The following is a 24275-nucleotide window of genomic DNA, read 5'->3' as shown; positions in this document are numbered from 1 at the left end:
GGCGACGAACCACTGAATTGTAGCCACGTGCTGCGTATGCGTGGTTATTTACTTACTTACTTTCCGTGTCCTCTTCTTTCTCATCAAATCTTTCCTTCCCAGTAATTTGAGACGTAATTGCCCTCTCATTTGCCGCAAGTGAGATCTGCGTGAGTTGCATGTCGTCTCCATTTGGCCGCATACCAGGAGATGTTCATGCGTCTGCTCACTGCCGCATCCGCAGGTTGCATCCTCTTCGTACCCCCATAGCTTTTTGTTATATTTGCAGCAGGAGACTCCGGACCGAAGGCCTTCCAGGTTAGGAATGGTTGGCTGCTCCCAGTAGGTAGTTCCTCTTCGAGTTCAAGCAGGGGCTGTTGTACTTGCTGGTTCCAAAGTTCAAGTCTGCGTTCTTTGGGTGTTAAGTTTAGCTGGTGAGTAGTTCGGAGGAAGCTTTTCCTAGATTAGAAGCTTTTCCTTTTACGTGGTTATAATATGGCCTGGGCATTATAATATCATCTGGGCATTCGCGAGCTGCTGTTTTTTCCCGGCCCCTCACATGCTGGGATTGCTGGCTAAGCTTAGTGTGAGGGCGAGTGGCTTGTATCTTGTATTAGGAATAGGAACTATATCAAAAGAGATTAATCAAATCCAGACAAAACCGGACTTGGAATCTTGGAAAGCAAATCACAGAATAAAACTCGCACCTACATTATTTCGCAGTTGGTATTTTCCAGTTTGGAAAATACTCCCTGTTTAAACTCCTCCAGCCAGACTAAGCTGGTTTACTCCCTGTTTAACGTTCCCCAGCGAGACCCTAATGAGTACTAGTACATAACATGATGTAGGTACCTATTTAATTTAGGATTGTTCGCGTATGTTCTATACGTTGGTCCACCGCGGATTATCTCGGTCCTTAATATGTAACATCGACCTTGACAAGTCATGCCATGAACGCATGCTAACCTTTATAATATATACGCACATTCAACCTTCTCCAATATAGGCCTCCTAATACATGGTTTCGGACAGTAAATCATAATTATGTATTTATTTATTAATGGATTTGGGCATAAATTCGTATGTATTTATTTTCCCTCTCTCTCTCTCTCTCTCTCTCTCTCTCTCTCTCTCTCTCTCTCTCTCTCTCTCTCTCTCTTTAATACTCTTTTTTCTTCTTTACTTTTTCCCCCCATCTCCTCTTCGTTCCTTCTTTCCGTTCTATTCATTATTCCTCCCTCTTCTTTGTCGCTTTTCTCCCACGTTTCTTTACGTCTTCCCTGTGATATTTCTCTCTCTTCCATCTTTCCCCTCCTTCTCTCCCTCTTCTACTTCCTCCTCTCTCTTCCTTTCATACTTTCCCCCTTCTATTTTTCCCCCTCTCTTTCTTTTCCTTTTATTCATATTTCTCCCTCGCTTTCTCTCCCTTTTCATCTTTTATCTTTTTTCCCTTGCTCCCCCCTTTCTCTCTCTCTCTCTCTCTCTGTCCCGTCTGATATTTCCCTCCCTTTTCTGTCTCATTCTTCTCCCTCTCTTCTTCTTTATTTTTCTCTTTTCATCTCTCTCTCCCTCTCCCCCTCTCTCCTTATCTCTTCTTCTCTCTCCCTCCCTCTCCCTCTCTCTCTCTCTCTCTCTCTCTCTCTCTCTCTCTCCCTCTCTCTCTCCCTCTCTCCCTCTCCCTCTCCCTCTCCCTCTCCCTCTCCCTCTCCCTCCCCCTGGTTTTATTCTGTTACTAGTTCTAGTTTTCAACCTCTATTTTCCCCACATTGAGTTTTGATCTCAATTTTCTGAATACACCCCCCCACCCCCTTGTGCTCTATTTTATACACAACCCTATCTATTTCCATAATATACAGGGTGACTCTATATTACGGGGAATACAGAGTGTCCTTTAGAATCCAAAATTTAACCAAACTTAAAGGGCTTTATAGGGCGCAACTATAAGATCCCCTGGTAGCCCTAACTGGAAGCATTGCCGATCCCTGTTCATAATAGAGAAAGTCTTAGGCTAATCCTTTAAATCAGCCCCGATCACCCATTTTCAAGGAATTTAACGTCACTTTATATGCAGTGACGAATAAACACCTTGGCCGAATAGGGGGTTTTACCCTACTCTGACGAGCAACCATTTGGTTAGAATCCATTATTTTTTCTTAAGAGTCACAGCCCTGAAATAATGGGTAAAAATGTTTAATGTGTGTCTATTCTTGTCTTTTGTTTCAGATTTTCACCACCAGGTTTCGTCACTCGCGCTCTAATAGCCTGAGAAAGTTGTCTTAGTTGAAACGCCGTAAGTCCATTTCTTCTGATTTCATTTTATTATTTGACTTGGACTCGAACCACCAATCTCCACATCCTAGTCTTGTCTAGCTAGGGGACGTTAAACAGAAGGAGACTAACGTCTGGCTGTGGGACTATAAACAGGGAGGAGAACAGCTAACCCTAACCAGCCTAGCTAGCTGATAGTTTCAAAGGGTTCTCTCCAGGTTTCGTCACTCGCGCTCTATTAGCCTGAGAAAGTTGTCTTAGTTGAAACGCCGTAAGTCCATTTCTTCTGATTTCATTTTATTACTTGACTTGAACTCGAACCACCAATAAGGGTTAGGTGGTAAAACGCCTCCGGCGTTAACCTCGCCTAGTGGTTACCTTCCACTCAAGAGTCTATTATTATTATTATCTCCACATACCAAGTCTTCTCTTGCTAGGGGACGTTAAACAGAAGGAGACTAACGTCTGGCTGTGGGACCATAAACAGGGATAAGAACAGCTAACCCTAACCAGCCTTCCAGCCTAGCTAGCTGATAGTTTCAAAGGATTCTCTCTTCTTGAAAAGATCAAGCCCAAGTCCTCACGATGGTTGACTGCTAGAGACCAGGGTTGGGGTATGGCCAATAAAAGAGATATTTTCTCTAGTTTGTCATCACCTTTCGGCTAGCTTTCTTTCTTCCTTTCCATTTTTTCTCAACTCTCTCTCTCTCTCTCTCTCTCTCTCTTTCTTCCTTTCCATTTTTTCTCAACTCTCTCTCTCTTTCTTTCTTTCCATTTTTTCTCTCTCTCTCTCTCTCTCTTCCGCCATTTTAATCTCTCTTCGCTTTCTTCTTCCCTCTTTCTGTTCTCTCATTTTTGCAGTCCTTTTTATCCTATAATCTCATTGGAAAGGAAACAAAGAGAGAGAAGGAGAGAGAGAGAGAGAGAGATTTGTTTTTCAGAGAATAATTGAGATTTGCTGATCCAATAGAAAAGCATTTCTCTAAATCTAATGTTTTCCAATATCATCATGTCTCTCTCCCTCTTCCTCCCTCTCTCTCTCTCCCCTCCCTCCCACTCCCCCCCTCTCTCTCTCTCGTTTTATTTTCTCTTCCTATCTTTCTCTCTCTTCTATCTCACTCGCTCCTTTCCAATCTATTTCCTCTCTGAAACTAGGTCACTGTTATAAAAGGGTACAAATGAGAGAAGGGGAGGGAGGGAGTGGTAGGGATCGAGAAAAAGGGAGAGAGAGACAGAGAGAGGGAGAGAGAGGAGAGAGAGAGAGAGAGAGAGTTCCTATCTTTCTCTCTCTTCTATCTCACTCGCTCCTTTCCAATCTATTTCCTCTCTGAAACTAGGTCACTGTTATAAAAGGGTACAAGGAGTGGTAGGGATCGAGAAAGAGGGAGAGATAGAGCAATGAAGAGATAAATAGAGAGAGAGATAGAGATAGATAGAGTGGAGAGAGAGAGAGGGGAGAGAGAGAGGAGAGGGAGAGGAGAGGGAGAGAGAGAGAGAGAGAGAGCTCAATGGGGAATCCTTAGAAAATTATAAACAAAGACAAAGAGAGAGATATATCTCTGGGTATGCAACATGCAACGGCGTGGGGGTGCAAGTTCACAATTTCCCCTTATTTCCCCTCTTTTAACCTTTCTCTCTCCCTCCCTCCCTCCCTTGATCTCTGCTTCTCTCCCTCCCTCTCTCTTTCATTTTTCTTTCTTCTTGTTTCTTTTCTCTCTTTTCATATCTGGCTATGCAACATGCAACGCAACGCTGCGCTGTTTGGTGCAAATAAATAGAAATAAATAAACTTGGAAACTTGAAATTTATTCCTTTCGATCAAAAACATGGAACTTAGTCAAGGAGGGAGGGGGGAATGGTATTGAATCTACTTGATTTTTTTCCACCCCAATAACCATGAAATCTCTACCTACCTCAATAACTCGGTGGTATTGTAGTCAACAAGAGTAACACCCATATTTATGAACAAAATGCTGGCTCTTAAGTTCGTGCCAAGCATAGTCTCAAGGCATTTGATTGGTCAATTTTGACTTGAGACTGATCTAAGAACGATCATTCTTGTTCATAAATACGAGTGTTAGATATTATGTATGTATGTTCTATGTATATTAGATATTATGTAGATGAGAACTCCCAGGGTTTCCGGGTGACCCCATTTTGTCCCTCTATAATTTTCCTCTCCTCTCTTCCTTTCATACTCTCCATCCTTTATCCTATTTTCTACCTCTCTCACTTCCTCCTTCCTCCTCTCTCTCTCTCTCTCTCTCTCTTTAATATGAGGCCTTTACTCCAGCCGTAGGCTACTAGTACCTATTGACTATCATTGCGGTTAAAGTCAGACAAATTTTCATAGGTTGAACTGTAATTGAACCCACGCTCTCCTGTTTACCAGGCGAGCGTTTTGACCAGTACTCCACCATTTTCGAGACAGGTTTTAAAAAAATATGTATGACAATTTGACAATTCCATGTTCAATCTTACGTACCTATTCTTGAGAGTTCATTGCAACGGTCAATACATTAGTTAGACTTACTTTATCATGGACACTCGTTGCTATCTTGAAAGCCCAGAAGAGGTTACGTCGTAGAACAGCCGCGGTAGACCGCGTAGAACAGACCGCGGCTGGTCTACGACGTAACCTCTTCTGGGCTTTCAAGATAGCAACGAGTGTCCATGATAAAGTAAGTCTAACTAATGTATTGACCGTTGCAATGAACTCTCAAGAATAGGTACGTAAGATTGAACATGGAATTGTCAAATTGTCATACATATTTTTTTAAAACCTGTCTCGAAAATGGTGGAGTACTGGTCAAAACGCTCGCCTGGTAAACAGGAGAGCGTGGGTTCAATTACAGTTCAACCTATGAAAATTTGTCTGACTTTAACCGCAATGATAGTCAATAGGTACTAGTAGCCTACGGCTGGAGTAAAGGCCTCAGTTGGAAGTTTTGACGGCTAAGCTTGGGCTGATTTTTACAAGCGAATACAATAGTCCGTCCCTTATACCTTTTTATTACTATTGTAATAATAAAGGAAGGACGGACTAAAAAACTAAATACTTATAGTTGGAGCCACACGTAGAGAAATAATTAGAATGTGTTAATCACCAAACCTTCAGGCTATGTCTATGGGACACTAATAATACTTGGTTTCTATTTGTCGTCTAGTCCTCCAAAGCAGGGCCGTATGTAGTGGACCGAGAGGCCCCGGCCCCCCTCTAGCTTCATTTTTAGTCCGTCCTTCCTTTATTATTACAATAGTAATAAAAAGGTATAAGGGACGGACTATTGTAATCGCTTCGGTGTCTGTCACTCTGTCGGTCTGTCTGTCCCCATAAAGGACTTGTCCAAACCTGGTCGACCTATATATCAAATTAAAGGTCTTTTTATTCTCTTTGACTGTAGGCCAGACTCCTAGTCTGGCTGGGGGCGTTAAACAGGGAGTAGACAGTAGACCAGCTTGGTCTGGCTGAGGGATTTGAAACTCGGTATACTCCATACTAGCCTGAATTTCCCTTGCTAAAAAAATAGCAAAGGTTGAGGGCATCCCCTCGTAAAATTTGTAGCCAAAACCAAATGCCAGCCCAAAGCAATCACCCTAGTTAGGGCTGATTGAGAGGCTGACGAAAAACGCCGACCCCGTCTGTACACGGGAAAATGCAAGGAAAAAGAAAGATGGTTCCTTTTGCTCCTCCTCCTCCTATTCGGAGATTGAGGCCAGACTCCGAAAATTTCGAGCATCCAACCCGGGCTACGGCCCTGTGGCCCCCTGTGGGACACTATTAATACTTAGCTCCTATTAACAATCGAAGACCCTCGCCCTAGGGTCTATTTATAATCTCTTAGCTTCTTGTATTGACAGTTTAGGGTCTTTCTGGTGTCATTTAGGTTAGAGACAACAGTGACAACACGTTTCTAGTCACTGACACGACCAATTATGCTCAATATTTTGTTAATCTAAATCTACATAATATACAAGTTAATAGGTTCTAAAGTGACAGTCGCTATAGGTTCAATATTTTGGTAATCTATAAAGTTCTTAGTGGGTTCTAAAGTTACAGTCTAGGTTCAATATTTTGTGAATCTAGAGATTCAGTACGTTCCAAAGTGACAGTCTTAGAAGATTTATAACTATGCCACTAGCATCAGAAAGATATTATGTAGTTGACACCTGAAAGGTAGACACTCCGAGACTTTTTGGTTGAGAAATTCTAAAGTGATTTTAGAGAACTTATCAAAAGTTGATGATAAGAACCCGCGTTCCCACTTGTGAGTTTCACCCGATCAGCGATCTACATCAGGGGAAGCTTTGGAGTTAGAGCGATTGAAGAAAAGTTAAAAGAAAAGCAGCTGAGATGGTTCGGGCACGTTAAAAGAAGACCGGCAGATCATATTATGGTCAATAAAGCTCCAAGTATGAATCTACCAAGAAAACATACAAGAGGAAGGCCCAAGCAAACCTGGTGGCGGCAACAGAAGAAAAGACTGGAAGAAAGCGGACTATCAGAAGCTGACACCCAAAATAGAAGAGTTTATCACCTGCGAACAAGGAGAGCTGACCCTAACAGTGGACACTGATGTAGGATTAAAGCAAGGGAGATATATAGCGATTAATTTATTACATGACTCCCCGTCCCCCGGATTACAAGTCAAACAGCCTTGAGCTGCCTGAGGCTGGTTTTCCCATAGTGATACTCGGGTAGGGTAGAAGATTCCTCGCTTAATCTATCTTTTGGGGCTGCCCCTTTACCTAAGCGTCACGTCAGAGTGGGCTTTTTGTGTCAATATCGTGTGTTATCAGACAATATCGAATCATCGATTCAACTCGGAAAATTTCGAGCATCCAACCCGGGCTACGGCCCTGTGGGACACTATTAATACTTAGCTCCTATTAACAATCTAAGGACCTCTAGGGTCTATTTATAATCTCTTACCCCCTAACTCCCCTTGATAAAATCCTGGCTACGGCCCTGTGGGACACCAATAATACTTAGCTCCTATTAACAATCGAAGACCCTAACCCTAGGGTCTATTCATAATCTCTTAGCTTCTTGTATTGACAGTTTAGGCGTTTAGGGTCTTTCTGGTGTCATTTAGGTTAGAGACAACTGACACGACCAATTAGGCTCAATAATTTGTTAATCTACTTCTAAGTATTCTAAGTACTTACCTATAATTTCCGGAATAGAGTCTCTATATTTTCTTTGTTCTCTGTGATCTTCTTTAATATATTCATATATTTCATGTGCTACGAATGTTATACGATCTGCGACTTGTCATAACATTATGTACTCTGAATAAGTATTCCCAAGTACCTAAACCAGTGGTGCTCAACCTGCGGACACCATCCTCAGGTGGGGTTGTGATTTCAGAAGGGGCGCGACTGCTAAGTATATACGAATGCCACGTATATGATCTGCGACTTGTCAGAATATTATCTACTCCGAATAAGTATTATAAGTACTTATATTTTCTTTGTTCTCTGTGATCTTCTTTAATATATTCATATATTTCATGTGCTACGAATGTTATACGATCTGCGACTTGTCATAATATTATGTACTCTGAATAAGTATTCCCAAGTACCTAAACCAGTGGTGCTCAACCTGCGGACACCATCCTCAGGTGGGGTTGTGATTTCAGAAGGGGCACAGGATAGGAGAAAGCCAGTCGTTCCGAGAACGATCTGTTTATATGGTTGTGATTTTTGGATAAAGTTCAGGGAATCGAATCAGCTCCCTCTTTCTCTTCTTTTCTATTCTTTATCATCTTTTTCTTCTCTCCTCTCCTCTCCTCTCCTCTTCTCCTCCTCCTAAAGGTGTGTTCCGGCGGAACATTTGATTTTTGACAAAAATACGGATTGTTCCGGGAAATAACGTACGGTTGGCAACCCTAGTTGTTAGTTACCTCACGAGAAGTACCTAACATGTAGGTACTATGTATATTCTGATCGGAGAATTAATAGGTACCTAGGTATAACTAGGTACTCTTGAGAGTAGAAATAGGTATTCTGGATTCTGGAGAGTATTCTGTGATATACAAAGGTGTGTTCCGGCGGAACATTTGATTTTTGACAAAAATACGGATTGTTCCGGGAAATAACGTACGGTTGGCAACCCTAGTCGTTAGTTACCTCACGAGAAGTACCTAACATGTAGGTACTATGTATATTCTGATCGGAGAATTTAATAGGTACCTAGGTATAACTAGGTACTCTTGAGAGTAGAAATAGGTATTCTGGAGAGTATTCTGTGATAGGTTGAAGAGGTTCCTTTTGTTCTCACAGCGCAAACCTCGATTCTCTCGATTCCTTATGCCTCGATTGTTTCTTCTTTCTGCCCGGTCTTCTTTTTCTACTTCTGCTTTTTTTTTACTTTTTCTGCTTTCTTTTCATTCGACTCTTTTAGGTCGTTAGTTACAGAATACCTACATTACCTACTCAAATAGGTATGTATGTAGGTAGGTAGGTACTCTTTAGGTCGTTATTTACCTCTCGGGAGAAGTACCTACAATACCTTCATATATTCTGCTCGGAGAATGAATAGGTATAGGTAGGTACTCTTGAGAGTAGGTATTCTGGTAATATAGGTGTATAACTAGGTACTACCTATTATTGAGAGTATTCTCTGATACGTATGTTGGAGAGGTTCCTTTTGTTCTGACTGCGCAAACCTCGATTCTCTCGATTCCTTATGCCCAGTGATTTCTTCTTTCTGCCAAATCTCCTTTTTCTTCTTCTGCTGCTTTTTTATTTTTACTTTTTCTGCTTCTTTTCCTTCCTTTTTGTCTTCTTCTTTCTCTACTTCTACTTCGTTTTCCTCCTCTCCCTCCTCCTCTTCTTCCTCTTTATCTTCTTAAGAACCTGCTTCTTCTTCCTCTCCTTCCTATTTGTCTTATTCCTTATCTGCCTCTTTCTTCTTATCTTCTTTTACTCTCAATTAAGAAGAACATCTTCTTAAGAACCTGCTTCTTCTTCCTCTCCTTCCTATTTGTCTTATTCCTTATCTGCCTCTTTCTTCTTATCTTCTTTTACTCTCTTTCCTCTTTCTTCTCCTTCTTGAAATCTTGAATTGAATCTGTTTGATTTAACAATGCTAAAACGTGTACAAAACTTATTCTTCTTCGTTCTTCTAGGTACTTCTTCGTTATTCTTCTGCTTCTGGTGGTTCTTGTTCTTTTTCTTCTTGTTCTTCTTCTGCTGCTCTTTTCAGGTTCTTGGTCTCCATGGTTTAATTCGTTCTTCTACCTCTCAGCAATAAGTTGCGTGATTATTTATCCAGTATGAACTTTTCCAAGTCACCTTTGAATATCAATTCCATACCCGGTGAATTAATCATGGGATACCTCTCGATGTGTTCTTGGTGCATTGCACTTCGGTTACCTTTCAGTCACAATTCAGTTCAAACAACATTGGTTCAAGTGGAATGTATCACACATAGCTGACTCAAAACCCACCGTGTATGGACAAATGAAACTGTCAGAAGACATTTGATTGTGTTCGAAATCCGCTCGACTCTCTTTCTTCTCTTTCTTGAAATCTTGAATTAAATCTGTTTGATTTAACAATGCTAAAACGTACACAAAACTTATTCTTCTTCGTTCTTCTACTTCTTCGTTATTCTTCTGCTTCTGGTGGTTCTTGTTCTTTTTCTTCTTGTTCTTCTTCTGCTTCTCTTCCCAGGTTCTTGGTCTCCATGGTTTAATTCGTTCTTTTACCTCTCGATGTGTTCTTGGTGCATTGCACTTCGGTTACCTTTCAGTCACAATTCAGTTCAAACAACATTGGTTCAAGTTTTTTTTTCTCTCCTTATTCTTCTTTTTAGTCCGTCCTTCCTTTATTATTACTAATAATAAAAGGTATAGTGGACGGACTATTGTATTCGCTTCGGTGTCGGTCTGTCCGTCAGTCTGTCTGTCTGTCTGTCTGTCCCCATAGAAGGACTTATCCAAACCTAGTCGACCTATATATCAAATTAAAGGTCTTTTTACCAGGATCACGAAAATGGTGGTGCAAATTTTGTCCAGAAAACCATAAAGCCAAAAAACCAAAAAAACTGGTTTTTGGGGGATTTTTTTCACATTTTCTCACACAAATGAGCTCTGATCTCGAAATTTGTCGCGACGACCTATGAACTCAAAGCGAGAAAGCTTTAGATAACACTTCAGTCGATCATTTAAGGATTTAAGACCGGTTTTAGCGTCACCTATGTTAAGCTACGCCGAAAAAGGCCAATAAATGGATGGGTGACTTGCACACTATACAGGGTGGTTCGTGATTTGCGAACCACGCTTATATCTCAGAAACGGCTGGGAATTAAGGAATGAAATAAACGGCATCATGTAGATGAAATTTTGATGATTAAAATGGCATTTTTTAAATTTGCAATTTTTTTGCAAAGCGGCCCATTTTTGCCAAATATAGGTCACTTTTATGGGAACCCCCATTTTTTATTTAATTTTTGGAATCAGCATAAAATTTTAATTGAAAAAATGTATTCACTCGAAAAAATTTGCTCTACAAAAATTCTGTACACTGTGAGAAAGAAAAACAATTTCTTAATTATTTCTTTAGTTTTTGTATTATTCACTTAACTATTTCAACAACAATCAACAACAACAAACAAATTTATAAAAGCTGTTCAAAATGAGATCCATCTGTTTGTACACAGTAAGGCATTCTTCGCTCTAACTCAGGACCAACTGCGTTGTTCATCAAATCTGGGGTCACTGACGCACACAAAATCGCGATTTGTGCAAATTTTTGCAGAGCAAATTTTTTCGAGTGAATACATTTTTTTAATTAAAATTTTATGCTGATTCCAAAAATTAAATAAAAAATAGGGGTTCCCATAAGAGTGACCTATATTTGGCAAAAAATGGGCCATTTTGCAAAAAAAATTGCAAATTTAAAAAAAGCCATTTTAATCATCAAAATTTCATCTACATGATGCCGTTTATTTCATTCCTTAATCCCCAGCCGTTTCTGAGATATAAGCGTGGTTCGAAAATCACGAACCACCCTGTATACAATATAAAAAAGAAAAAAAAAATGATTGCATTGTATGGCTCTGGTGTAAAATATTTGTTTCTTTGGTCTAACTTGCCTCCTTTGTGTGTGGATTATGTTTCAGGTGGAAATTATAACCCATGCAGGTCCTCACAGAAGACTTTGGATGGGACCCCAGTTCTCCTTCAAAACTTACACTCCTCCTCCCAGGTAAGAAGAATAGAGGTTTGATAGAGGGAACTGTAAGAACGGAGGCTTTAACGTCCGAAATCAAAGAGAGAAGGAAGACAGGATAGGGCAAAGCCAGCCGTTCCGAGAACGAACGCGATTTATTTAGGATAAAGTTTGCCCAGGGCGGGAATAGAACAAACCTTGAAAAAAAAAAAAAAATTCTAGACATAGGTAGATAAATGAAAACAAAGTAAAAAAACTAGGGTGCTGTACTGCCAGACCAATCGAGTGATTGGTCTGGCATGTTCCGGAACTCTAAGAGGAAATTCTATATCGGGAAGTTTGACACTTTAATACAGCATGCCAACACCTGAAATCAGGCAAAATAACCCAGTACTTAATAGAGTTTTTCCACCCCCAAGTCTTCTAAAACTTGTGGCATCCCATCACATCACTCATTTTTTACTTTCTATTACCAAAGTAATGTGAAGGTATTGCATTTCTCTGTACAGTATACAATACTGTGCAGTGTTTGTTGGATGTATTTTGATTGGAGCGTGAACTGGATAGTGGAAATCGGGCTTTAATCGCACCATATCTCACCATGCTATTTGACCGTCATTGAGTGTACTGTGATTTCTGTGTGGAAATCGGACTTTAATCACACCATATCTCTCCATGCTTTGTCACCCGTCTTTGACCGAACGTACTGTGATTTCAGTGTGAAAATAGGACTTTAATCACACCATATCTCTCCATGCTTTGTCACCTGTCAAATCTTTGACCGAACGTACTGTGATTTCAGTGTGGAAATCGGGCTTTTTAATTGCCGTTCTAATGAAAAAGTTCAAAGAGTTGTGACGTCAGATTTCACGTCAAACTGCGCACAAACAAACGAAGCGGGAGTCATGAATTATGACGTCATCACCTACGGGAGCGTATGCCGTGACGTCAAACTTCACGATTTACCGGTATTTTTTAAATCGATTTATCTCGGTATCTACAAGTCGTAGAAGAAAAAGAAAAATTCCGTTGGTCCTCATTTTTCCTCCTCTATGACTTCGAAACATCACCCAAGTAAGCGCAACTGATCTATTAAATGCGACGCGATGATTAGAATGAAAATGACGCGATTGATTGGATGTGATAGAAATCCGTCTGTGCCGAGTTCGAACCAGTGACCTCCAGATTGTAAGGCTAAGGTCAGCACTTCATTATCAAGACCGCATTGAGTGGCATTGTCAGTCACTTAAGTGCATCTCTCTATAAACAAATGAAGCTTCTCGAATGACTAATATGTACTGTACATGCATATAAATATTACATAACTATAATAAATAGATAGGTACATGTACATATAGGTATATAACCATAATAAATACATAGATACGTAATATTACATAACTAATATGTACCTACATAATATTATGACAGTCGACAAATAAAGGCACTCAAGTAAAATGGATTGGCACTGATTATGTCCACTGAAAATATTTACATTTTTAGAGGGGGTTTTGTCAGGGGTTTAATAGAGAGAACTGTAACAACGGAGGTCTTATTGTCCGAAAAGCGAAGGGCAAAGGAAGACAAATGACGATCGTGTTGAAATGTACGTAGACCTTGCTTCGTTCAATCGCCTTCGGTCAATAATATTTCAACGGACCGTAGTACCGTACTTACGGGACGGTACGGTACCACGATATTACGGTACAGGTACTACAGTACCGGTACATATTACGGTACACGAAACGTCCTGATTATACTACGTACATACAACTACAAAGTAACAAGTACCTAACCGGAAAATTAGAGGATTCATGTTCGAAAGTCTAATATGATTCTAGTTCGAAATCAGCATAATTTACTAATTTATGTACCTACCTAATAATCCTGTATCGTCCCTTTATGAACTAAAGTGCCTATCGACGATCGTGTTGAAATGTACGTAGACCTTGCTTCGTTCAATCGCCTTCGGTCAATAATATTTCAACGGACCGTGGTACCGTACTTACGGGACGGTACCACGATATTACGGTACAGGTACTACAGTACCGGTACATGTTACGGTACACCAAACGTCCTGAGTATACCACGTACATAATGTAATATGTACTTACAACTACAAAGTAAGTACCTAACCGGAAAATTAGAGGATTCATGTTTGAAAGTCTATGATTCTACTTCGAAATCAGCATAATTTACTAATTTATGTACCTAATAATCCTGTATCGTCGCTTTATGAACTAAAGTGCCTATCGTTTTTTTTTCTTTCGTTTGTTTGGGTCAAATTTTTGATAATTTTAAAAATGAACCAATCAGATTACTTAATCCAAGAGCTTTAGACTTTTAGACTGCTAGGGTAAAGGGGGTTTTCAGTCCTATTCGGGCAGAGTAAACATATAAAATACTAGTGGTTGACCCGTCCTTTGCGTTTGTTTGGGTCAAATTTTTGATAATTTTAAAAATGAACCAATCAGATTACTTAATCCAAGAGCTTTAGACTTTTAGACTGCTAGGGGTAAAGGGGCTTTTCAGTCCTATTCGGGCAGAATAAACATATAAAATAATATAAACTAGGTATATTCTATTCTACTCTACTCTCTACTCTATTCTACTCTACTGAGTTGAGAGTAGTGGTTCAACAAATTAGGTAGGTACATAGGTACTGATTTTCTCTAATTACTACGGGCTAAAAAATTCCCGGAGGGACGGACCCTGCTTGTTTATTTCTTCTTCGTTTCTTCTCCTTGTTAGGTTCTTGCAGGAAGAACAATGTCCTCTGTCGTCTCCTGCTAGTTTTTGCATTATAAGCTTCACAAATCTATCTTCAAGTTTAGATATCAAGTGGTTGGTACATATGCCCACATTTTCGAAATTTTCGTCGATATAAAGTTCTATTTACTCCTTTTCCCCCATTATGAAGTTCAGCTTTGGACATAGCGTACAATGGAGGGGTTTGATGTAAAAACGACCGATATATTTCTCACGGCCTATCGCTATCCTATAACCTATATTTCGTTTTTGTTGTGGAAGGAAGGAATTTTAATAGTGTTTTAAGCATAAATGCTCGTCACAAACGTCATTCCCGCTTAATACACTACGCTCGATTTTATGACTTGTGAACTCGAACCACCAACCTCCAGATTTTCAAGACGTCATTCTTGTATCAAATCTTCAAGTGTCGATGTTTCAAATGTCGTGGCCAGCCTAGTTAGCTTAGTTGGTAGCGCGTCTGCCTTGTAAGCGCTAGGCCGCGGGTCCGATTCCCGCCCGGGGCGGATTTTGCCTTGTAAGCTCTAGGCCGCGGGTTCGATTCCCGCCCGGGGCGGATTTTATCCTGATGGGATAATGTTCGTTCTCGGAACGGCTGGGTTTCTCCTATCCTGTCTTCCTTCTCTCTTCGATTTCGGGACGATAAGACCAAAGCAGTTACAGTTCCCTCTGTCAAACCTCTTCAAAAAAAAAAAAAAATCAAATTTCGTGTAGTGTGGATAGAACTTGTAGTTCTATGTCTGCTGGTCCGGATCTCTGGTTGGTTCTGGTTCTGGATTGCATCTGGTTTCACTCAGACTGAGAGGTATCTTGTTTCTTTGTGTTGCTAACAGTTTTTACATGCCAACATGTGGGTGAGCGAGGTATCCTGGCCTTCTTTCTTCTCTACAACATCTTGTTTGGTTACAGCTGTTGTCTTGGGTTATTGCGCATCAGCTGTTTGTTTGATAAACTTTGTTTCTGTTCTTGAAACTCTGTTCTGTGGAGTTCATAAAACTTTTTCTAAGCCAGCCTAGTTAGGTTAGTTGGTTGTGCGTTTGCCTTGTAAGCGCTAGGCCGCGGGTTTGATTTCCGCCCGGGGCGGATTTTATCCTGATGGGATACGGCTGGCTTTCTCCTATTCTGTCTTCCTTCTCTCTTCGATCTCGGGACGATAAGACCATAGCAGTTGCAGTTCCCTCTGTCAAACCTTAAAAAAAAGAACTTTTTCTAGACGTAGGTAGATAAATGAAAACAAAGTAAAAAACTAGGTTGCTGTACTGCCAGACCAATCGAGTGACGATGATCCGGAACTCTAAAAGGAAATTCTATATCAGGATGCTTGACACTTTAATACAGCATGCCAACACCTGAAATCAGGCAAAAAAACTCAGTAATAGAGTTTTTCCACCCCCCAAGTCTTCTAAAACTTGTGGCATCCCATCACATCACTCATTTTTTACTTTCTATTACCAAAGTAATGAGAAGGTATTGCATTTCTCTGTACAGTATACAATACTGTACAGTATTTGTTGGATGTATTTTGATTGGAGCGTGATCTGGATTGTGGAAATGGGGCTTTAATCTCACCATGCTCTTTGACCGTCATTGAGTGTACTGTGATTTCAGTGTGAAAATAGGACATTAATCACACCATATCTCTCCATGCTTTGTCACCTGTCAAATCTTTGACCGAACGTACTGTGGTTTCAGTGTGGAAATCGGGCTTTAATCGCACCATATCTCCCCTTTGTTGTGCGGTAGGTACTTACGTACATGTATTGAAAATGTGTTGAATTACTTACGTGCAATGTAATATTGAAGATGTACACACTTACGTGAAATAATGTACTATAATACTATGCATATCATTGTATTTACGTCTAAAATATTGTACTATAAGTATCTATATCTCTATATTACTGATTTACTTACGTATACAATATTAAAAATACATGTCCCTACTTACGTGCAATAAGAAAGATAAAGGGTCTTATCTGTGTTCAAGTTCATCACTGATTAGGTCATTGGTAATCAGGTCATTATCATTAGAGTGATAGTAATAATTAATGTAAGGGAAGAACGCCAATTCGGTCCCATGACCTTTTTACTTTCCTTATCCTAAAAAAAAAGAAAAAAAAATTGCAGAAGTGACTCACAGAGTTTACTGTGGCCAGTTTTGTCCCAAACACTCATAGGTCTCAAGTTAAATAAAAATCATGTAAAAGCTTCGAACCCAGGACCTTGAACTAGCAATAGAACTGAAGTCGTCAGAGTTATTGCAACATTTGCTTATCACTTCCCTTATCAGGTCAATAATACACGTAATATAGTTACTCCAAATCAGGGGGAAGAGAGAGAGAGAAGGAGGGAAAAAACTACGCAACATGTAAAACTTTAAAGTTCAAAGTTTATCTCTTTTTTTTCTCTCTCTCTCTCTCTGTCTCTCTCCCTCTCTCTCTCCCCCTCTCCCTCTCCCTCCTACTCCTAATTGGGATTTATGTTTCTCTCTTTCCCTCTCTTTCATAATGGGAGAGAGTATTAACTATTATTTTATTAATTATTATCTATCTTTTTATATCTCTCTCCCTCTCACCCTACCCCTCTTCTCTTCCCCCTCCTCCTATTTCTATTCTTCACCCTCCTTATTCTATTTCTCAAGTCTTTTCTTCTCATTCCTCTTTCTAGTCTTTCTTTTGGTCTTTAGTCCTTCTTCATTCTTTTCTCCTTCCTCCTCCTCCTCCTCCTCCTCCTCCTTCTTCTCCTTCTCCTCCTCCTCCTTCTCCTTCTCCTTCTCCTTCTCCTCCTCCTCCTTCTCCTTCTCCTCCTCCTTCTCCTCCTCCTTCTCCTCCTCCTCCTGTTCTTCCTCTTTTTTTCTCGTTCTTCTCGTCTTCTTCCTTCTTCTGTTCATCATCTCCTTCTTCTTCTTCTTCTTCTTCTTCTTCTTCTTCTACTTAATTATTTTTCTTTAGTCCTTCTTTCTCTCCTCTCCCTCTTCCTCCTCTTCTTCTCAAGTCTTTATTCCTTTCCTCAGTGTATTCTTCGGTCATCTTCATCGTCAAGGTCACTAGCATGGTATATCGACTTAGCCAGTTGTATACTGAGTGAGTGCAACGACCTTATTTTGCCTGGCCCTATACTGGTTCCAACCAGAGAAGACCAGCCTGGTTAGGCTTTGCTTGGTAGTGCGTCAAATGCCTTGTAAGTGCTAGGTCGCAAGTTCGATTCCCGCCTGGGGCGGATTTTATCCCAAACAGACATGTAAGGATCGTTCTCGGCACGGCTGGCTTTCTCTTACCCAGTCTTCATTCTCTCTTCGCTTTCGGGACTGAAAGACCTTAGCAGTTACAATCCCCCCTACCTTGGTGGTGTGGTGGTCAAGGAGCTCGCCTGGTAAACAGGAGGGCGTGGGTTCAATCCCAGCCGAGGTATGGAATACCTACCTCGGTGGTGTAGTGGTCAAGGCGCTCGCCTGGTAAACAGGAGGGCGTGGGTTCAATCCCAGCCGAGGTATGGAATACCTACCTCGGTGGTGTAGTGGTCAAGGCGCTACCTACCTCGGTGGTGTAGTGGTCAAGGCGCTACCTACCTCGGTGGGGTTCTTCCCCCCCCCCCCTTTTTTTAAAAAAAAAAACAAAATAAATTTGGCCCGAGGCTTTTTTTTTTTTTTTTTTTTTTTTTTTCAAAAGATGAAGTCCGAAACTCAATAAATTTGACGTATTTTTGATTTATAACCATTCAGAAAAATAATAAAAATCCACTTAACACATTTTCATTTTCTTCGACACTTTTTGAGTAATGTATCTTTTTCTTGATTTTTCTTTAAAAATCGAAATGAGCTCGCGGGCCGCACGAAAGGAGCCCGCGGGCCGCACTTTGTGCACACCTGTACCAGACGCAAAACAAATACCAAGTCAGTTAGCCAGCCTAGTTAACTTGGAGAGTAGCGTATTTGTCTTGTAAGTGCTAGGTCGCGGGTTCCATTCCCCCCTTGGCGAACTTCATTCTAATCACCTAACCAGATAAGGTTCATACTGGGAAACGCTGGCTTTCTCCTATCCTGTCCTACTCTCTTTGCTTTCGGGACGATAGGACCTCCGTTGTTACAGTTCGCTCTCTATCTATTCTTCACCCTCCTTATTCTATTTCTCAAGTCTTTTCTTCTCATTCCTCTTTCTAGTCTTTCTTTTGGTCTTTAGTCCTTCTTCTTTCTTCTCTCCTTCCTCCTCCTCCTTCTCCTCCTCCTTCTCCTCCTCCTTCTCCTCCTCCTCCTACTTCTCCTCCTCCTACTTCTCCTCCTTCTCCTCCTCTCCTCTTCCTCCTCCTCCTGTTCTTCCTCTTTTTTTCTTGTTCTTCTCGTCTTCTTCCTTCTTCATTTCATCATCATCATCTTCTTCTTCTTCTTCTTCTTCTTCTTCTTCTTCTTCTTCTTCTTCTTCTTCTTCTTCTTCTTCTTCTACTTAATTATTTTTCTTTAGTCCTTCTTTCTCTCCTATCCTCTTCCTCCTCTTCTTCCTATTCTTCTCAAGTCTTTATTCCTTTCTTCAGTGTATTCTTCGGTCATCTTTATCGTCAAGGTCACTAGCATGGTATATCGACTTAGCCAGTTGTATACTGAGTGAGTGCAACGACCTTATTTTGCCTGGCCCTATACTGGTTCCAACCAGAGAAGACCAGCCTGGTTAGGCTTTGCTTGGTAGTGCGTCAAATGCCTTGTAAGTGCTAGGTCGCAAGTTCGATTCCCGCCTGGGGCGGATTTTATCCCAAACAGACATGTAAGGATCGTTCTCGGCACGGCTGGCTTTCTCTTACCCAGTCTTCATTCTCTCTTCGCTTTCGGGACTGAAAGACCTTAGCAGTTACAATCCCCCCTACCTTGGTGGTGTGAGTTATTCTACTCAAGGGCTTATTGGCACAGTTATTCACTTGCAAAGTGTGGGTACATTGGTGGTGTAGTGGTCAAGGCGCTCGCCTGGTAAACAGGAGGGCGTGGGTTCAATCCCAGCCGAGGTATGGAATTTTATCCTCAATATAATTTGAGAATTTGACCACAATAATAGTAGTAGCCTACTGCTGGAGTAAAGGGACTTTTCAGTCCTATGCGAGTAGTACATATAAATAAGCACTATTATTGTTATTATTATTATATTACTGTTGGCGTCACAGTTTTCCCCCTAGCTTCTCGCATGATTTGAAACTGTCATCCCCTGCTGAACCTAGTATAGATAGTTTTATCCCGTCGATCAACATCAATTTACACTAAATTCACGTCAATGGATGGTCGATCGACGGCCGTCGACAGCGTGTGGACAGTGGACACGCCTCAAGACTACTGTTGGCGTCACAGTTTTCCCCCCAGCTTCTCGCATGATTTGAAACTGTCATCCCCTGCTGAACCTAGTATAGTGGCTCACAATGTGTTGGAGTAATTATGGTTTCAGGTAGTGTAGAGGTAACTTCTTGTCATGCTGGTACTATAAATATAGGTACACTTCTTTCTGGTACATACTATAAATATAGATAGCTAACATATATTTAGACTTCTGCTGTTAACTTTTGTGTTGAGGCTCAGAAAAGGGCGAAAGTCATCCGTTCAGGGAAAGTTAACTGTATGCCCATCCCTGCTCAAAGTTCCGCTTTATGTAAACACTACCTACGTAGGTACCTACCTATATGATAATAATAGTGCTTATTTTTACTGCTCGCATAGGACTGATAAGTCCCTTTACTCCAGCAGTAGGCTACTACTATTATTGTGGTCAAATTCTCAAATTATATTGAGGATAAAATTCCATACCTCGGCTGGGATTGAACCCACGCCCTCCTGTTTACTAGGCGAGCGCCTTGACCACTACACCACCGAGGCAGGCTGTTTTGGTCGAATAACGCCTGTTTAGGTGTACTATTAGGGCATAGGTCTTGGTTAAGCAGTGGAAATTCATCTGTCTCGGTGGTGTAGTGGTCAAGACGCTCGCCTGGTAAGCAGGAGGGCGTGGGTTCATTCCCATCCGAGGTATGGAATTTCATCCTCAATATAATTTGAGACTTTGACCACAATAATAGTAGTAGCCTACTGCTGGAGTATAGGGACTTTTCAGTCCTATGCGAGTAGTATAAATAGTATAAATAAGCACTATTATTATTTCTCTTTCTCGCTTTCTCCTTTTCTATTTTACTCCCTCTGGAATGTTAAGCGCACTTTTTTGTGCCACCCTTCGGTATTTATTTCCCATTTGCCCTAATTTTTTGAGACTTTGACCACAATAATAGTAGTAGGTTACTGCTGGTTTAAAGGGACTCTAGTCCTCCTATTCGAGCAGTATATTTAAGGACTATTTTCTATTATTTATTAAAGACTACCCAATGGTTAGTCTGGGTAGTGCCCATACACATAGTGGTCAAGACGCTCGCCTGGTAAACAGGAGGGCGTGGGTTCGATCCCAGCCGAGGTATGGAATTTTATCCTCATTTATTTGAGAATCTGACCACATAATAATGGAGCTCTAAGGGTTAGGTGGTAGAAAACGCCTATGGCGTTAACCTCGCCTAGTGGTTGCCTTCCACTCAAGAGTCTATTATTATTATAAAGACTACCCAATGGTTAGTCTGGGTAGTACCCATAGACCCATACACATATGTGAACAGATGTACACGTGACTAGGTTACTTGTTAGTCCAAGGTTAAAGTTGTCCCAGCAGAGGAATTAGCATTAGTACACAATGGCGACTGAGGAGTTCACATCACAATCAGATCTGTAGGACCATTATCTCGGCTTCTATAGGATGCAGGCCTGTTTCTTAGGCCAGCCACTCACTATCAGGTAGACCTGACAGGTACGTCTGAAAAGATACGTCTGTCAGGTCTACCTGATACCTGATGAGCACACATAGTCAAGTGCCAGGTATTTTTTTTTTCTAAGCAAATACTTTCATAATATTTATTAATCTACAGTTTCGCTGCTCTACAGTATACAGTCGCTGCTCTACAGTATACAGTCGACCTGTTGTTGATAGTCTTCCTATCCTTTTCCCGTGTTCAGACGGGTCGGCGCTTTCTCCTATCCTGTCCTCCTTCTCTCTTCGCTTTCGGGACGGTAAGACCTTAGCACTTACAGTTCCCTCTGTCACACCTCTTTTTACTTTTGTCACGGGGTTATTTGGCCCGTGGCGAGAGGATAAATGAAAACACTTCGATTGAGGAAATTAATGAACAGTTATTTGTTTTATTATGGGGTGATTTATTATAATGAGAAATATTTATTAAGTTAATATTAATTCAAGATGAGCTACTTGTTCATTTATTATTGAGACATTTGAACAAGATAGAATAGTATTCAAAATAGTCAAAGGTGATCCAAGACCCTGGGAGAATTAGGAGGAAAATGAAAGGTAGATCTTACCGTCAATAATAATCTGAGCGCCGGCCAAACACAGTCTGACGAGCCCTCCAGTGAGGAGCTCTCAGGTGCTGGCGAAATGGTTGATGGTTCTCCCACCACTTTGTGGTTGCTACTTCAGATCTTAGCTCACTGTATTTATAAGGGTATTATGTAGTTATGCCGTCGAATGCACCAGGGCAAGGATAGGTATATCCTGTCACGCTTTGGGCATATTCCCATTTTTCGCGCCCCCCCCCCCTACCTTACCCAACCCCTCGGTATATTATTTTTACCTATGGGTTTTATGGAATAACAAAACGAGAATTTGAAACTTTGAGATTTTTTTTATATTCAAGTAAGTAGGTTACCTATTTATAGGTTTTATGAAATAACAAAACGAACCAACCTCAGTGGCTCAAGCAGTTAGCGCGGCATAATCAGAATATTTTTCTAGGCGTTTAATATACATTAAGGAGCGCGCCCCGCCAAGTCAAGATATGATTACGCTGGACGTATCTCAAGATACTAGAGTTGGAGACTAAGTACCTGGTAGGTAATTTTGGTATAAATTTGATTTTTTATAGGAAAAGCTCGCCCCCCCCCTGATTTGTCTCCACGCCCCCCAGTTTGAGAACCTCTGCTCTACTCTATGATCTATGGTTCCGGTATCCTCCAGTCTTCACACACACGTTCTCCGAACCTCTCTATTGAGGTTTCAGACTGTCAAAAAAAAGTTAGACATACGTACGTGCCTCTATTATCGTACTCTTTGTTGTTATTCAGGCTATCGGGTTTAACATCCCGGATATTGAGTTTTTTGGGTACCTATGTTTATTTCAGATATAGCTATGTACATATATTCTTTGTTCCTATGTACTTGTAGCTATATTCTGGGTTCCTATCACAAATGTGACAAGGATGCAACACAAAACGTTTGGTTGAGATGGTTGCTGCGCTTGGCGGTATTTTGACCGCTTTTGGGCAGATTTTTTTTTTATTTTTCGTTCTTTCTTTTTTGCAATTTCGAACCAAAATGTTCATGTTTCCAATGTCCGTTTCGCAGGTGTAGTTTATTGTTTTCTAATGTCCGTTTTGCAGGTGTAGTTTATTGTTTTCTAATGTCCGTTCCGCAGGTTCAATTTATTGTTTTCTAATGTCCGTTTCGCAGGTTCAATTTTATTGTTTTCTAACGTCCATCCCTTTTTCGTTTGCCCCCTCCAGGTTCAATAGGAACGGCGTACGCATCCCTTCTCTCCCCCTATGGCGGTACCCAGCAGCTGTCCAATATCATGGTGAAAACTTTCCAGGCCTATCTGCCCAACTGTCACAGGACCTATTCTTGTGTCCACTGTAGAGCCCATCTAGCTAGTCACGATGAACTTATCTCCAAGGTAATGCCCCTTCAATATTACTATAATGCCCCTTCAATATTACTATGATGCCCCTTCAATATTACTATAATGCCCCTTCAATATTACTATAATGCCCTTTCAATATTACTATAATGCCCCTTCAATATTACTATAATGCCCTTTCAATATTACTATAATGCCCCTTCAATATTACTATAATGCCCCTTCAATATTACTATACAAGGCCCTTCAACATTACTATAATGCCCCTTCAATATTACTTTAAGGCCCTTTAATATTACTATAATGCCCCTTCAATATTACTTTAAGGCCAAACAGTCGGAGGGTGAGCTACTACACCCTAGAGGACTGGCAGGCCTGTTTGATTTTGAACCAAACTTTTAAGTGACATTCTTTTGATTTGCCAAGAACGATCACAGTTATTAGTATCTTACCCACCCAAAACGTCCCAAATTTAAGTCCACATAGGTATACAAACCGCATTTTCAGCATTGTCCTTGTTCAGTGGGTTATCGATTTGTAAATCAGGCTAAAGGCATTACCATCTAGTGTCTCTGTTTCTGGGTCAATAGTATTCGGTTGTGCCAGTTCATTTGCATGAGAGAATCAATTGTCACGAGATTTGAGAATAAACGGAACGTTTTGTGGACTTTAAAAAGCTTTTAGCCCTCTTTACACATATTGCCTTTTCTACTCTACTTCCTTTGAATCCTTTGTCCCCTTATCTCCCCTTCTCTCGTTTCCTTTCTCTTCTTCCTCCTCTTCCTCTCCTTCCTTCATTTCTCATTCTTTATTCCTTCGTTCTCTCTCCCCCCTAAAAGCTTTTAGCCCTCTTTACACATATTGCCTTTTCTACTCTACTTCCTTTGAATCCTTTGTCCCCTTATCTCCCCTTCTCTCGTTTTCTTTCTCTTCTTCCTCCTCTTCCTCTCCTTCCTTCATTTCTCTTTCTTTATTCCCTCGTTCTTTCCCCCTTCTCTCGTTTTCTTTCTCTTCTTCCTCCTCTTCCTCTCCTTCCTTCATTTCTCTTTCTTTATTCCCTCGTTCTTTCCCCCCCCCTTTTTTTACATTCCTTATCCTATAGGAAGGAAAGTAATGTGATCGGGTCAAATTTTCGATGGTCAGTTTTTAGTGCCAAAACACGTTTTGAGGTCCCTAGAGCCTGTCCTTCTGTCTTGTCTGTGTGTCTGTCTGTAAACAAAATATCTCGAGAACGGTAAGAGCTAGAGACTTGAAATTTAGTATGCAAAGCGTAAAAATCTATAAAAAAAAAAACGTTTAGTTGAGATAGGTGCCCATTGGTCGGCGGTAATTTTGACCGCTTTTGGCCGGTTTTTCAGGCTATACCG

General features: G+C 40.8%; 1 long non-coding RNA gene across 1 annotated transcript in view; it reads left to right on the top strand.

The window, feature by feature from the left end:
• The window catches only part of LOC103514631, a 51429-nt gene extending 28582 nt beyond the window's left edge, over window positions 1-22847 (top strand). Inside the window, exons 3-4 of the long non-coding RNA XR_541659.3 lie at window positions 2203-2269; window positions 22775-22847. This is a non-coding gene — a long non-coding RNA (uncharacterized LOC103514631). The remainder of the gene's footprint in view (window positions 1-2202; window positions 2270-22774) is intronic.
• Window positions 22848-24275: the final 1428 nt, after the last annotated feature.

Source organism: Diaphorina citri, unplaced genomic scaffold, assembly GCF_000475195.1.
Source record: "Diaphorina citri unplaced genomic scaffold, Diaci psyllid genome assembly version 1.1 scaffold1189, whole genome shotgun sequence".
Taxonomy (NCBI): Eukaryota; Metazoa; Arthropoda; class Insecta; order Hemiptera; family Psyllidae; genus Diaphorina; species Diaphorina citri.
Note: the sequence above shows the minus strand (reverse complement) of the source record. Positions and strands in the feature narration are given on the sequence as shown.